This window comes from Polyodon spathula, chromosome 17 (genome assembly GCF_017654505.1).
Source record: "Polyodon spathula isolate WHYD16114869_AA chromosome 17, ASM1765450v1, whole genome shotgun sequence".
Lineage (NCBI taxonomy): Eukaryota > Metazoa > Chordata > Actinopteri > Acipenseriformes > Polyodontidae > Polyodon > Polyodon spathula.
Genome location: NC_054550.1, coordinates 1,835,799 through 1,852,827, shown reverse-complemented (window position 1 = coordinate 1,852,827; position 17,029 = coordinate 1,835,799). Strand labels below are relative to the sequence as shown.

Below are 17,029 nucleotides of genomic sequence, written 5' to 3'. Positions count from 1 at the left end.
TTAATATTAATAATTTCTTAGCAGACGCACTTACCCAGGGTGACTTACAGTTGTATACAAAAAATACATATCAAGAATTACAGTACAATTAAGAGCAAGATACAAAATACAATAACTTCAGTCCTAACAAGAGCAAATACAAAACACAGTATGATTTGATATCGGGGCCGTTCAAAAGCAAATAACAGTGTGCAAGTGAAATACAAAATACTACAGATTGGGTTAAGTGCAGGATTAAATACAGTAAAATAGCAAGCAGATAACTATATTGTCCAGAAGGGAAGAGTTGAGTTTTACAGGTGTTGTCTGAAGAGGTGTATCTTGAGGAAGCGTCGGAAGGTGGTCAGGGACTGGGCAGTCCTGACATCCATAGGAAGGTCGTTCCATCTCTGTGGGGCGAGGGTGGAGAAGGAGCGGGCTATGGAGACAGAGGAGCATAGAGGAGGTACAGCCAGTCTTCTAGTTTAGGCGGAGCGGACAGGTCGGATGGGAGGGAGTAGGGGTGTAGGGAGGTAGCTGGGTACAGTCTAGTCAAGGCATCGGTAGACGAGTACAAGAGTCTTGAACTGGATGCGAGGGGCATTCTGTATGAGCAGGAGGGAGGAAGTTGCAGTAGTCTAGATGGGAGAGTACCAGGGCCTGGACGAAGAGTTGCATGGAGTAGTTGGTGAGGAAGGGACAGATTCTTCGTATGTCGCTCATGAAGAAATGGCAGGTGCATGCTAGTTGGAGATGTGCTGGGAGTAGGTGAGGTGGGGTCCAGGGTTACTCCGAGGTTCTTGGCTTAGGAGGAGCGTGGTAGATTCCAGAGAAATGGAAATAGAGAGATCAGAAGAGAAGGAAGATGAGGAGGGGAAGAAAAGAAGGTCAAATTTAGAGAGGTTGAGTTTTAGGTGATGGAAGTGTATCCAGGAGATAGCAGACAGTCAGGTAGAAATAAGGGAGGGGATGGTGGGATCAGAGTGGGGAAAGGAGAGGAAGATCTGAGCATCATCAGCATAGAAATGGTATGAGAAAACATAGGATGTGATAGTAAGCGGTTGTAGAGAGAGAACAGGAGAGGACCCAAAACTGATCCTTGGGAATTCTTGTTGAGAGAGGGTTGGGTGTGGAGGTTGAGCCACGCCATGTTACCTGGTAGGTGCGTTTGGAGAGGTTAAAGGAGAACCAGGCCAGAGCAGTGCCAGAGATTCCCAGGTCAGCGAGAGAGGATAGGAGAATAGTGATCAACCACATCAAAGGCAGCAGAGAGATCAAGGAGAATTAGGACAGAGGAGAGAGAGGCAGCAAGCATACACATAACCCAAGGCTTGTCTTGATTAGACATGACTCAGCGTGAACTCATTAAGAAACACACAATATAATTATATACAGCATAGCTTGTGAAGGCTCACTTTGTTCTCAGGTAACAAAATAACAATTTCCATCTTCAGCTCCAGCTACTGGATTGTAGTGACTCTGATAAGAGGGCATTATACTGACCTGTTAGTTTAGACAAAGGCAGCTTTAGCTCTTTCTTCACTCCTTAAAGCATGCAAAGTATCTAGCGTGGAGAGTATGATTAAAAAGTGAACAGAATAACCCCATTAATCACTGAAGCAAAGTAACTTAGCTTAAAATAGTAAACCGGTCTTCTGAAGGCTTGTCTCTATTACCTTAAACTTAACACCACAGGAAGATGTCAAAAAATGAGAACAAAACCAACCCCACTGAACAGGCAAGGGTTAGATCCATCAAGTGACTGTCAGACCTAGAGACAAAGAGCTGTTCAATTCAAACTACAGTATTGTGTGTCATTTGGTTGTCTTATACATAGCAGTCTGCTGCCAAATTGTAACATCATTTATCATAATTATTGATATGTAATAAGAAAAACAATCTAAACTATATTAAAAAAAAAAAATGCTGTTGTGTTTCAAGTTTATATTTATCTATTTAAAATATTTCTCCAGGAATTATAAAATGTAGCTGTGACAAACTGGTTACCAGAAGGCAGCAGAGTATTCTAGTTGCAGTGTGTACATTATAATAGGGTAATTCCAGGAGAAATGGACCAATGATCCCCACCACACTGCCTTATATTCTTCCGATATTGCATATGAAAGTACCTAGAAGTGTTTTTTGAGTTATGAATTTTGAGTTGGATGAAAACAAGCACTGAAAGGGGGGATGTTTGAGAGGTCGTATCTTTCAAAGCATTCGAGATATCTTCTTGATTCTCACTGTCCCCAGAGAATTACTCTTCTATGTCAACATCTTACCTATAGCTGACCATGGCTGTTAATGAAATAGGTAAATGTAGACAAAAGTGCAACGACATCAATAGAAATGCCACATTGTACTTGGAAACGCTGAACCACTGTAGCACGGCATTCTGAGAGCAATGAGGTGTTCCATGTACTGTGGAATTTACACCCCTCAACAAGCAGTAACATTTGAAAAGTTTAAATGTTTATTGGAAGCACAGCTCTTCTTTTCACCTCAAAGGTATTTTTGACTGTATTTTGTACTTTGTACTATATAGTATGCCGAATTCTAAATCGGGGGGGTCAATTTAAGTGCGGTGCTTAAACACAGTTACAGTGCAGTTTAACAGCAGTACGTACAACAATTAAGATAAATAAAAACATAAATATCTTGTTTTTGTTTATGGAATGTTGTTCTGCATTATTGCAGTTGCTTAAAGCATGAGACCATTTCCCCTGGACATTGTCATTGATAAATTACAAATGGTAGAGCCTGAAACCTTGCTCCCAGTTGGGTTTTACAAAAATTGTGCTGCTGAATTTATTAATAAGTTACTGATCTCTCCAGTCTGATCTGTAATCAGAGCCAATTCTAAACACTCAACAGAATCTAAAACAGCAAAGAAAAATATTATTTGAAGAACTAAGTAAGATGTTGAAAGGACTCAATCAGAACAGAAGGAACTTTTAAAATATATATTCAGGTTAGGGGTTACACTTCTTTGGGCTATCTGCAAGTCAAAAATGACAGCTATCCTGAAATATGATAAAGAGGCTGAATGAATTTCTTCAATGTCATTCTTCTTTTCAAATCTGGTAATCATCTGGTACTCAGGGCACCACTTCTACCAGAGGATACACTTCACACACAAAGTCTACTCAGCATGAATAGAGTATGTATTTAACCTTTCTATATATTTTAATGTCTTGCTAAGTGTCTTGATAGATGAAGAACCGATTATGGCTGTGTTCGAAGGTTCATTCGCTAGCCAGGGAAGGTTCGTTAGACCCCATTGACAAACTTTAGAAACTGTTTGAAAATATATGAATACTATAAATCACACATTAAATGTCACTCACATTCAAAATCCGATCGTCTGATTTGTGTAATGCATATTATGTAAACAAAAGTCAGCTACCAAATTGTTATATGGTTCCGCTGCCATGTATGGAGCAGGGTATAGTATCCAAAACACTGGGGAGGTATGGTTGTAGTGCTTCAGTAAAATATGTACTGAATATCTAGTGTACAAGACAGTGTAAAAAAGTACTATAGCAGAACATGTTTGAAACATACAAAATATATGATAATACACAAATAATTTTAATTTCGAAAACTGAGCACCGTCCGTCCCTCCCCCCTCCAGCTCACGTTATCCAGTAGCAAACCTTTACTTTCTTCATTCTCCATCTCGACAGCACTTTCATTTTGTGACTTCCTCAAGATACCAACACCTATATTTTGCAAGGTACAGAAAACCATTTTGATGTAAATGCCTGCAGCTTAAGGTCTTATTAATTAAACATGTAATAACAATAATAATAATTATAAAAAAAATGTACTTACAAAATCTGTAGACGATAGGCAGTTGTCTTCAGATCACTTGAACACAAACAACTTCATATCAGCTTCCTGTCAAAAGGAAAACAAGGAAAACTAAAATAAAAGAACAACATCATCACCAATCAACATAACCTGGCATTGTTAGCCACTCCCTCTTACTCTCACATTTAGATTTACAATGTTCTGTACAGGCTTGCACCGAGAGCGGGCTATGTTGTGTCAAAACAGAAGCAACTGCAAAACCTTTCTCCTGTGCTTTGCAGTATGCTACGCTTTGCAGAAAGAAAAGGGTCAATAAACTACAGCCAAACCATTGGCAAGCAGACTTCATTTTCGGTTTTTAAAATGGCCTATATCATAGGGAATATGGGTATACATTAAGCAGTATTTATGACATACTCTCAAGAGCAAAACCTATATTTCAAACTGCATTAAACTATAATCTGGTGCTGCTTGTCATTCCAAACATACAATTAAATCCTAAGAAGGAAGGAATACCAGTGATGTGCTGATGTACTGGGGTTGTCTTGGAAACCTGGGTAAAGAGGCATAAATTATTGGTTACTGCTAGGGTTAATAGGCCCAATAACTGTACTTAGAAGGGGATATAGAGAATGTAGCAGGGGGGTGGGATTTTATCAAATTAAACCACCAATTAAATCCACTGAAACAAGAAAGAATCAACACCAGCTACATAAACTTAATTCATCACTAAGGCACCAGCTTCTTTACCTTTGAATTTCTGTAAACATTTATGAATCCATCAAAATACCCATCAACATATCTGCCAATTTTGCTGAATTTCTGCCAGCCTGTCACTGACAAACAGAGAGTGATTTTAAATGATCTTGAATGCGATGCAGTGAAGTATAGCACTAACAACGATACAATTTACACTTGCACGTTTTTCCACCCTGGAGCACCAAACTGAATGTACAAATCAAAACAGTCCTACTCTTGCCGCGGAGTTCAGTTGAGCAGTAATGTCTGCAACAATGGTCATTGTGTTTTTTGGTAACATTCTGGTCCCTTGGGCTGCTTGAAATGTATGTTGCCATTTGGAGCGAGTTTCCAAATTCTAGAGTTCTGTGAGGGCATCTGTATCAGTGGGATAACGACTGCAGTACTAGGAATATGATTGGTTGTGGGATTTATTATAGGTAAGTGAAATTATGCACTCAGCCATCGCCCCCCAAATATTGGAAGACTATTCATATCGACCTACTGTGGCCAAGCTCACATGGTCTATATCCATGTGATGTATAAACTTTAAACATGTTTTAAATGAAAGAAATTTGTGTAAAAAAAAAAAAAAAAGCATCTACATAAAACAAAACCAAGTGGGTGGTTTCTAATGAGAACTGTATATTCTAATGAATGCAAGAACACCTGAAACATGGAATTCAATAGTGTAGTTAAGTTAAACCAACTGTATATTTACAATTTAAGAGTCTACAAGAGCTATGTAAGATAATTCAGCACACTACAAAATCAGCATACTCTAAATGAAGGTTGCATTATTCAGAAGACAAGACATACTCAGAAAGCTTTCAAGTTGAAATCTCTGAAGTATGGTTTGTGTAATAAGGTTACAGAATAGAGAATAAGCCACAATCTACACAGGATAATCAGGCACTTGATTACATTTAGGAAATTCTTAAATCAATTTAATTTTGAGATTCCTGTCCTGTCGCTTGGTTTTTCATTCGTTGTTATTTTTAATTTAAATATTTTTCACTAATTAAAAGTAGGGCTTCAATTATCATATATTTTATACTTCCCAGACAGACATTCTCTTCTAGCAGACTGAACTCCTAGTTTAGACCACTTACACAATAATTATTTCCACTGATGAAGAATGCAACAAAGGGCACTCCAGTACCACCTTTCCATGAACCACAGAACTCTCGGAACGTTCTACTACTCACAAGCATTTCTGGGGAAAATGAATAATATTGCCTGCCTAACTCACCTGATAACTAGGGTAACTCGAAAAAGCATTGACATGCCTCCTTTGTCTACCAACTCACTTCAGGCCAATTCGAGCGCGCCCGAATTGACTCGAGTTGGATGTCCATGGAAACAAGGTATATTTCTGTAGACCTTTTATGTAACTTTGACCATGGATATAGAAACCCCCCTTTTCCATTCCTGTGAACACAGATTCTAGCTCCACTCAAACAGCTGTCTTTTTTGTCTCTCTCCATTGAGCTGGCAGGCACAGTTCCAGGCCACTGTGCCCTATACATGAGTGTTGTTGGGATATCTGGTGAGTGGTCCTGAGATTCTGGAAGCAGAGGGACGCAAAGGACTGAGCTATGAAAGAAGTGTGAAAAAACGGAATGTAATCTAATCAGGTAGGGCATGACTGAAGACTTTACAATCTTAAAATTAGGTGACATAGTTAATCCAAACCAATACTTTAACAGCAGTACAGCGCAGGACCAAAGGGAGTTGATGGGAAATTAAGTGAAGATAGACTTAGAGTAGATGGTAGGAAACACTTCTTCACAATAGAGAGTGGTGTGGGTAGGGAATGGGCTACCTAGTCGTATTGTTGAGACAGAAACACCTGGATCCTTTAAGACCCAATTTGACAAAGTTCTGAGAGAAATTGGCTACTGTACTAGGAACCAGAAGAGCTTAAATGGGCTAAACACATCCTCTCATCCGTAAAGTTTCTTATGTGCTCAATTATAGATGCTCTCCAGGGTGCTGAAAAGGCAAGCCCCATAGAAGCTGTACTTTATTTTCTGTTCTATAATATATAATAATATTGTTGTTGTTTTCTTTCAGGCTATGTACCAATTTCAGGAAACTTTATTTTGTAAGACCCATATTGAGCAGTTTGATTTTGATTAATAAAAATCTATTCTTGACTGAAATTGTGTTTTAACATTTGGGAGTGCAGAGGTTCTTGGTGCCATAAACCTACAATGTGAATTACAAACAGCACTGTCATCTGAACAGAAGGGACCTTTTAAAAACAAGGAGCAAGCCACATTATATCAGCTGCCACCATCGAGTATTTACTTCACTCTCGGCAGTATTTCGCCAGCTCAGAGCTGGAGCCAGTACAAGAACAACAGTAGCAAGACCAAAAGACCACAAGTCAGCAGTCACAGCCTGAAGGACAAAACAGAAAATTAACCTAAAAATTCTTACAGCCAACAGAGATTTACAGCACTATTTTGCCACGAATAACCTGTACTGTATATCTCTTGTAAGACTTTACTGAAGTATACCTTAGCAAATACATCGCAAACTATAGCAAAAGCACAGTAAGAGTAGTGGGGTCCTGGTGAAGCACAGCCAAGCATGGCAAATAACAGAATGTGGTAAAGAATGGTAAAAACCACAGTAAAGCAGTGAAGGCACATTATATGATTAGTTTAATGATGTGCATGGAAATGTGGCATTACGCTGAAAGTTTTATATATTTTAAGACCAATATGTGTGTCTGCTTACTTAAGAAACAATCCATGGATATCTGCTATAGAATAATAAAGAAATTTCGATGAAGCAATACTAATATTATAAAGGGAGGACACAGCCCCGGAAGTAATAAATACGGTCCAGATTATAAATCTGCCTACCTACATCCCTAGAGTTATTCTTTTTAATTATGCAGATGAAGCAATTTCACACACACACACACACACACACACACACGTTTGGATCTTGCCATTACAGGAGTACAAAATGTACATATTTCTGAATATCAAGGACTGGCTGCTACATTAAAAACAAACATCTTAATTACAGATAGTTGTCAGTAATTAAAATCCAGCTGCCTTTCTTAATTCTTACATTGCATCGTTCTTTGGCATATGACGTTGTCTTAACCATTGTCTTAACTCTGGCTTAACCAGATAAAGATTAATAGCTTCATGCAGCCTGTAACTGTATATTATTCATGCTGTAATGTTCATAAATGATAAACTAATGTTGAACATCAAGTCAGGAAGACAAGAAGAAAGAAGTGTCACTTTTAGACAGGCCCTCCCTAAAGACAGCTAAATACTATTATGAAAGGTCCTTCTCTGGGTGGTGTGGCCAAAGCTTCTGATCACTTCCCTGACCTTCATCCCAGTGAATTTCTTCATTTTTAATTTTAAAGGTCCTGTTGCATGTAGTAATAGGAGAGTCCACTGGAACTCTTTACATACCACCATTTGTTTTACTTTTATCTGCTTTACATTATTTTAAATTGCACTTAAATCCAGCATGCTTACAAACGACACACTACCTTTGAATGAGCTGTACTGTTTAGTCAGTGCACACATTTTTTTTTTTTCAATCCAGAGCATGTTTCATATAATATAGTAGCTGTATGTTCCTAGAGGGCATGTAGAGTGAGTCCCTGATTTATCCATTATGAAGACTATCTCCACGTAGTTTTTATTTAAGTATATTGATGTGTGACCGGACTTCCAAAACGTTGCATCTCCATTTGTCTTCATTTTCAGAGTTCTGTTACAAGAACCCTGAGATTAACTTCAATCTCCCCTACAGCATTTCTACAAAAGCCTATTCTACCCAAATCATTGCACTTACAGGAGCAGAGTGTGCATTCAGTCTCCGTCTGGAAACAGTGGTACCTGCCAGAATGCTTCAAAAAGAAACTTACATTTGAGAATGCTCGTTTAAAGAATAGATATACTGAGTACAGCAACTTTAAAAACAGTTGGAATGTATAAATTGCATTTTTTTTCCCTGGTTAATGCTGAGACAGAAGGAACAAATGCTAGTCCACAACTTCAGATTATTAAGGTACAAGTTTGACAAGTTTGTGAAGGCTATGTTATCAATAATTTTCTTTCAAATTGACATCTGTTTTACAAATACGATTGTTACAGTAAAAGCGATTAAAATCCTTACGAGGCCAAGCTGCATGAACTTGAAAAAGCATTTATTTTACTTTAGTGCAGCTGGTGAATCTTAGTTATGTCCCTGATGACTTCATTAATTTGAACTCAACTCCTTGTAATATCATTGTCGCAAAGCTTCTGTGAAAAGTCCCTCCCAGGGGAAGCAATAGAGGGACCTACCATGATCCAAACTTCTATCAAAGTGCACTGCATCAAAGAACTTCAAGTGAGATGCTAAAAACAATATTAATTGCATGCTGAGACAGCATCTACAGTATTAATCATTCCTGTGGCAGGACAGGACGCACAGCCTAAACCTGCCAAGCAATCAAGGAAGGAAAAAGTATTTTAAGATTAACGATCACACCTGAGAATTTTGATTCATTGTATGGGATGTTTTAATAGATACTGCCAACTTGTAGCCTCATTATATCCATGAGATTACCAGAATACACCAATTCAACAATTTATTCTGTGACACCTTTAGTGATGTGCTGTACCACAATTACTTGTGCAAACTGCATAAACCTGTCTTTTCTTTCAGTGTGAGATACCCCTTTTGCGGATCACCAAAATAGCAGCAATAAGCTAGTTTCTTGAATTCCCTTAGGTACAGTAGAAAAGAACATGAAAAATGAGTGACCCAGATTCCTGATTGCTACTGGGGATGTGACAAAGGCATATATTCCAAGACACATTTTAAGTATGCCAATTAATCAGTTAGCTATATTTGCCTTTTAAAGCACTGCATAAACTCTACAAAGGGCAAACACCATGGTTCCAGGGGTCTATTTTAATGATCTAAACAGTGGCAGATCTAATACAGACCGCGCTATGACACAATATGGCAGCCATCTTACGTTACAGGTCCAAGTAAAAGCTACAGTTAGATTTTGCCTGAGGAAAATGCTGCAAATATCTGAAATAGTTCATGTAATACTAGCAGTTGAAATAGCTGCAAATTTACAAAAGCATACAAGTACTGACAGGATGTTTAACTAAGATGCAGGAACCAATCACTTTGCAGCTTTACTGTTCTTATATGCGATGCCTATGAATGAGGCAGTGTTTAACCCTTTCATACACATGTCCTCACATGAGGCTGTAAAGAAAGGGGTATTGAAACAGCTTAGCCAAATCAAATGATATATTTATTAGCAAGTTTAATTAAACCACTAGCGGATTCAGTTTTCAACTATTCTGCCTTGCTTCAAAAAAAATTGACTTGGGCAGGATTAGTTGTGATGTCTAACCACTTTTAGAGAAAATACAGAAAGTACAATAAAGAGAGCACAAGACACTTTGATAAAAAAAAAAAAAAATGCTTACCTACAAATCAAACATTAGATAAAGCTACATGGTTTAAATATATTCAGGTTCGCACATTGCAAGTAAGCATGTTGACTTCTGTACTTGTCTTCTGAAATAGTGCTCCTCATATCATAAAGTGCTGTTCAGTTATTCTCTAACATACATTTACTATTTTGTAAGAAGTAGATTTTTAGGTCAGTTTGTTCTGGCCTATTTGCAATTTTTAGGTGCAGCACTCCCAATGCATATTAGTTAAACCCTAACAAACTGAATGCGACATACAGATATCTAAAAGTCACATCCTAACTTTCATTTTTAAAGTGCACAAATAGTTTCTTACTAATAGTTTCTAATGTTGGTGTAATACAGACTGCTTTTACCCAATTCTGATTAAAGCTGAAAAGGCTGTAGTGTACATCCAAGTTTCTTTTATGTTAAATTGACCCAGTTAAATATATATATATAATTTTACTTAAATAGCAAAAAGGAGCATCTGATTTCTAGTACACGTAAGTACATAGTATCGGTTACCCACAGTAATTCACCAAAACAACTACTTCCTTTAAAATATATTTGAAACAAAAAATAGATGATTCTATTATTTATGCTGCTTGCGAATCCTGCATTTGACATCACAACAGACCATCCTCCTACCTTCTCCTTGCTGCCTTCAGTGTGAACAGGGGTAGTGGCAGCACAAAGCACAGCGCAAGGAGGCAACTGCGAGCCACACTAAGCTGTTGATTTTGAGGGTAAAGAAACCAGCAATATCTAACCATAACTGAAGATGAAGTTTGAAATAACAGTGTAGAAATGGGAATAAAAAGACATATTTGGAGAACTGGAGTATTTGTAGGAATTCTCTGTGAGTTTGTCCATCAATACAGAAACCAGGAGCTAGCTGTCGTGTCAAGATGTCTAGAGCAATGAAAAGGGAGTTTTAGTTCCTGCTTGAAACTGATCCCAAGCACATTGCAAAGTTCAATATCAAGTCTTTCAACACTGCAGACCTATTCAGTGTTGTATAAAGACAGCTCCACTCAACACTGCAGACTGCTCTAGAAGAATAGGAATGCAGACCAGTAAACTAATCTAAAAGCTTTATTTTCTTTTCAAAATAAGACACTGACCCTTCTTCAATTATATATCCTAACTTGGAGTAAAAGTAACTTAAGTAACCTAATGCTAAAAGCGTTACGCAACAGAGTATGTGGACCATTTACAAAGCAGATTAGTAGTAGCACAGAGTAAAACTGCAAAATGAACAAACACAATAAAAAGACCAGCCATATTAAACTGGGATTAGCTCTTTGCAACAAAGCAAAAAGGTTATACATAACGAATGTGGAACTAATCCTGTTGTGGCAGGGCAATGCATTACAGAACCATAAGAATTAACATCAGTTACTGGGGCTTGTTGGAACACATTAACCTAACAGCAAAAGGATCCTTTCAAATCCCAAACTCCAAAGCATTTCCCATTTCTCTTAAACAGATACTCTCCGATTTCCAGTCTCCAATTTACAGGAAAAAAATCCCTGTCTTCATTACAACCAGTGTTACAGACCTTTGTGAAATAAAGTATTGAGTTCTCTGGTTCTTGTAAGGACAGTTTATGGGGAAATGTGACAGCAGTCCTAACTTCAATAGCTTGAAATAGTTTAGAGAAATAGTTTGGAGTCCAAACTATGTAGGAATGTCTTCTGATGCATAAAATAGTAGACTGTTCATGTTTTGTTTAATATTACTTGAGGTATCTTCCAACATGTTCATTTATAATTTCACAGACAGTCATTCAAACCAATGTTGTGTAATTCATAACATGTGTAGGTGTATGCCATGCATCTATGTGAGATCTAAATGTATATTGAAAAGCAGAAACAAGTCCCATGACAACTGCAAAGCACTGAATTGCTGAACTTCTGAATGTGTTTATTATGTGTCTTTCTCTCTTGTCTTTTATTGAATGTGATGTTGGAGAGAATTTGCAGCAGGTGTCCTATGATTTTTTCTTTTTTTTTTTTTTTTTTTTTTTAATTGCTAAACTTAATATGTGTTTATGTACCTCTGGAGGTTTCAAGGAGGTTCAATCCAGGCTATTTTACAATGAACTTCAATTCTAGCCATTCCTTTTTAATGAAGCAGGAGCTTAATGTCCTGGGAGAACATTGCTGATAGAATAACAGTAGATTGTTGCACTTTACAAAATACTTTAAGGTGTTAAAATATGCAATTCTTTTATGTATTTATTTTTCAGGTAAACACATGTTTGGACAAAACATTTTCTTCATTACTTCAATTTCACTATAAATGATATAGAAAATGTACACTAAAGGGTTACACAGAACAATGTTTTCAGTTAAAGCAAAACCTAATGAGAAATGCGCAGCAATACACAGGAGTGTGTTTTTTGTGATTAGCTGCAACTGTAAAAAATATATTCTCAATATGCTGCCCTTACAAATAATGCATATATGGGAATCCAGGCTCTCCCCAAAGGACTTTTGAAGCCCATACTTGTTTCTATTCAAATGTTCCACCTGGGCAATCTTGTTCAATATCTGTGTTTATTGAGCTCCCTGTACTACAGTGAGAACAGAAGATAGCAGGACAAAATGCTTATTAATTGCATTAGTCAATTTGCAGTTAACACTGTACAGTATATTTAAATTGGATTTTTTACAGTACAATTCAACCTTCTATCTTCAAGCATTGTTACACAAACCTGTTTCAATAAAACATAGTGGAGGTAAAAAAACATTTAGTGCTTATTGTTAGTTTTCTTTTGAGTTCTTTATTTCTCTAACTAAAAGATCAATTGTATTCCTCGGTTTAATAACAGCCTATCATCTATTCAGCAAATGTTTTTTTTGGAACTAGGTCTGTTTGTTACAGAATTGAGTCTCTTGATTGTAGATGCCTTACAGTAAAATAACATACATTTCTCAGAGGCACTACAAAACCAAAAATGATTGTGTGACATGCTATTCAAATGTATTGTGATTTGTTCTTTTTTTTCTGCTATGTACTGTACAGTGCTTTGCATTGCTTTTGTACAAAAACCGCTATATGAATGCAATAAATAAATAACTAAATATAAATGAGTTGTCTTGTGAGGTCATTTGTACTTTCAGTTTTGAAATATTTCACTGTTATAATACAGTGCTACAGTAAACATTTCATTATGAAAATACCGTGCTGATCCCAAGGCTATGACTAATGCATACAGAGAATCGTTTTAAAGTCTGGCTGTAGTGCAAACCTAGTGAGGAAAAAGTCCTAAAAAAATCTTCTGTTTGATTTACTTCTAAATACAGCTTTTCATGGAAAAAAAATGGAGCAAAGCTTAATAAATTATTTATAAATGGAAAAATTTAGGATTATCAATGAAACCAAAAACAAGCCCCCCCCCCCCAAAAAAAAAAAAAAGTTGCATTAATTTTCATAAAGGATGTGACAAAAAATTATCTTAAATGTCCCAAATTGGGCTTTTGATAGATGGCAACTGTTGCAAGATTGTATACGGACAGTACCAAGATTTATTCTAGCACATATTGGAAAGTTTCATGTTTGTGGCACTGAGAAAATCAGTGTTTGTACACAAAGTTTTAATTTGATGCAATTGATACCATTTATGAAAGAATACATTTAAAATTAATTACTTTGAGTAGAAGTTGTCTTACTTGTTAAAAACATTGATGGATGCAATTTACTGCACACTATGGAGTAAAACGATTAATATTGAACAAAAGAAACAGCATCATCTGAATACTGTATTTCATCAACAATTTCACACTTTCTTTCAAGAACCATTTATCATACTACTTATTTTTTGTATAACTAACAGAAACATGTTTAGCCTCATGTTAACCTAAATAAATGGTCTTATGCATTCTAAACCTCGCCATTATATTCTGGCCATTTATATTCGGGCCACTGCTCTTGTCAGATAATAAGAACATCTTGGAATTTTCCAAGGATGTCAGTCACAGTTTAGCCTTCCAGATAATTAGAAAGCCAACCTGGGCTTAAGTTTAGAGCCATTTTATTTAAAGAAAATAGAGGTATAAATGCCATTAAAAAGCAGATTCTTAAACAGAGAGGTTTGATAAGGACTCCTCATATTTGCAAAATGATTCTTTTAAAATCAAGACTATGGAGCTGGGGAAAGAAACCAGGACTCAGATTGCTCCCTGATCTTTCCCACCCCTGTCCGAAACATAAAAGGATATGAGGAAAAAAAAAAGGCTAATTTAGATGTTCTACCACGTTAGTGCTGAGAAGTTATTGTTATTTCAGTCAGCTAAAACATTTCATAGGATGGCAAAAAGCTTCTGGAGCTAATAACTGTGAATACTTCAGCCCTAACTTGTAAGGATGAAATAAACTATTTCCTATAGTGAGTCCTTTGTGCAACATTTACTTTATATTGCTATCTTCTTGTAATTTATTTTTTTATCTGCTGAAATACTTGATCAAGAAGATTAATGAGCTAAACTTCAGTTATAAGAGGAGTCATTTGAGAAAATGCTCCTGAGGTTAATGCAATGGTTCAATATAACTGGTATTCTGCTGTTATGGATATAAAGTGGGGGGTTTCGTCTGTTAATTACCAAAGGCTCATCATGTTTAAGAATTGTAACTTACACCCAGGCCACAAAATTGTACAATTTACTACAGTATTCTTATCTTTATATTAACATTGAATTTAACCCTGAAGTTATCATTACATCATAATAAAAAGAACAATAATATGATAAACACCCAATTATAACCATGTGTTTTGCTTTTAACTTCATAATAAAGGTTATATGAACTATCAGTGGGGGAAAAATGAGCCTGATACTTAAAGCTAAAACTACCAACAACTGATTCACTGTCATCACTGTGTCTCCTAGCTTCAGGAGCCCTACAAACCTTTTCAATATCGACATCAGGTTATTAAGCTAATATACCTCCTATGCCCCAGAAATACAAAGAATCATCAGATGGTTTGGTGAATTTCAATAGAGGGAATTGTTCACATGGCAAAACATCAGCAACAATGCATGAAAAGAGTTGTTGCTGTTTAATATTGCTCTTTCACTGTGACAGTGGGCCTGCAGGCCCTATGTACTGTAAACGACTTTTGTCCCACTTTTGGCAAACATTAAATGCTCAGTCTAACAAATGACTCTAAAGTTGTTGTGTAGGAAAAATGAATATTATATGAATCGCACTCATTTTGTGACTGGCTCTTAAACATATTTCATTTCATCCTAATAGCACAACATAGTAATCTTTAAACTGGTTTACAATAGATAGATTCTGATACTTGTGCTGACATCCATACCTGGAGTAATACTAATCTCACAACCAGATCAATATCAAAATTCAATTGTGCCATATTTACAGTACAAGTGCCTCCATTCCAGCAGTGATTAAAGCTGTACTTATTTCCCAGTTATCACAGACTGCATAAATGTTTATTTATGTTTTTATTTTGTTTGAGAATTCACTGATGAGGAAAATAGATTATCTTTAAAATGTCGATTTAAAAATGAAATTCTCTACAATTTAGTATTTACTGTTTCTCAGGTAAGCATTCGTCTACAATAACTCTAGAGAGAATTTACAATTTTGAATGGGCGAATGCATTTTTACTCTGTTTTAATAAATATTAATGTTTAATTATGACAGATCCTGACTATTTTTACTGTGAAAACAATAAATCCCTATTAATGATGTGTGGGGGATAATTAGTGATAGCTACTGGTAATAACTTCAACAGAGAACAATTATTTCAAGACACCAAATGTAATCCTAAAATGAGTTTTTAATAAGCTTACAGCCAAAGGGAAATAAAATTGTACTGTAATGTCAAGTAATTGAAATCTCTGCATTGCTGGTCCCTGATTAATACATTCAAATCCTAGGATTGTAGAAGCTGACGGCAAAGCACAAACCATCAAGGAAAGAACAAAATAGCATATTAATGAAGGTCATCTTTGTACATGTGGTTCACTACTATATGTAAATCAGAAGCATTTCAAGGGGCTATGGTTTAAATGCCTTGCAGAACATGCCAATCTGCTGGATTGTAAACTCTAATACCTTTGTAGCCACCGTTATTCTTGTACCTGCATTGTCCTTTCATGCTTTTAACACTTTGCCACACTTTGGTTAATTAAAACATGCTATTACCATTGCCACAAGCAAGCAGGTGACCCAAATGTGTAACTTATTAGGCTGTTTCAGGTACAGAAGGTACAGAACTGAGCATGCGTGCAATGCAAATATTTAGTTTTGGAATCCCTTTCATCTTTCAGTATTTGCCAAACAAACCCTAAAAATAAATATCCAGTCTACCCAACTGCAGTGAGTTTTGTTTCATCCACACTATCTCATCAACAATATAAACCAAGGGCGCTGGAACTTGGCTTTGTATGGCTTCCATCATATACAGGGGTTACAGTTTTGTTCAATGGCTTTCAGCTCCCCCACTTTAAAAATTGTCCAGTGCCACTGATATAAACCTTACTTTACAAAGACACTGCACTTTTTTTAACATGAGCTTGCTCATTAATATATTGTTGGGTTATTCTGGTCCATTGGAATTGCATACAAAGCTTCCTCAAGCAAACAAAGACGTCACAAAACAAACTGCTCAACAAGGGATGAATAACAATATCTTATTACTGATAGCTGGACAACTACAATCTCTGGTAGAAATGTACAATATTTAACTCCACCAGAGGACACTCAAAATACAACACAGTGTATCTGAACCACCCAAAACAACCAAATTACATTCAGAATGTTTCTTGTCATTGTTTTCACTCAGACTTCCAAATTGCGCTTGTTAAACACAGATCAGGTGGAGGGACACCCCCAGTACTAAGTCACTTTCCTAGCTACATGACTTGCCTTAGGGTATAGACTGCCCACTATTTCAATCAGCCAACAGTACTCATGCTAGACCCAGGATTATATGTGGGGGTCTTCAACTGCCCTCAAATATCTATTGGACAATCATCTCACAAAGCCCAGCTAGCAAG

General features: G+C 36.6%; 1 protein-coding gene across 2 annotated transcripts in view; it reads right to left on the bottom strand.

Annotated features, from left to right (window-relative positions):
• The window catches only part of LOC121330277 (SH3 and multiple ankyrin repeat domains protein 2-like), a 146,320-nt gene that overhangs the window by 122,600 nt on the left and 6,691 nt on the right, over positions 1-17,029 (bottom strand). For both annotated transcript variants that reach the window (XM_041276659.1, XM_041276658.1), the window contains exon 2: positions 3,814-3,879. The gene's annotated coding sequence lies outside the window, so the exon portion shown is untranslated. The remainder of the gene's footprint in view (positions 1-3,813; positions 3,880-17,029) is intronic.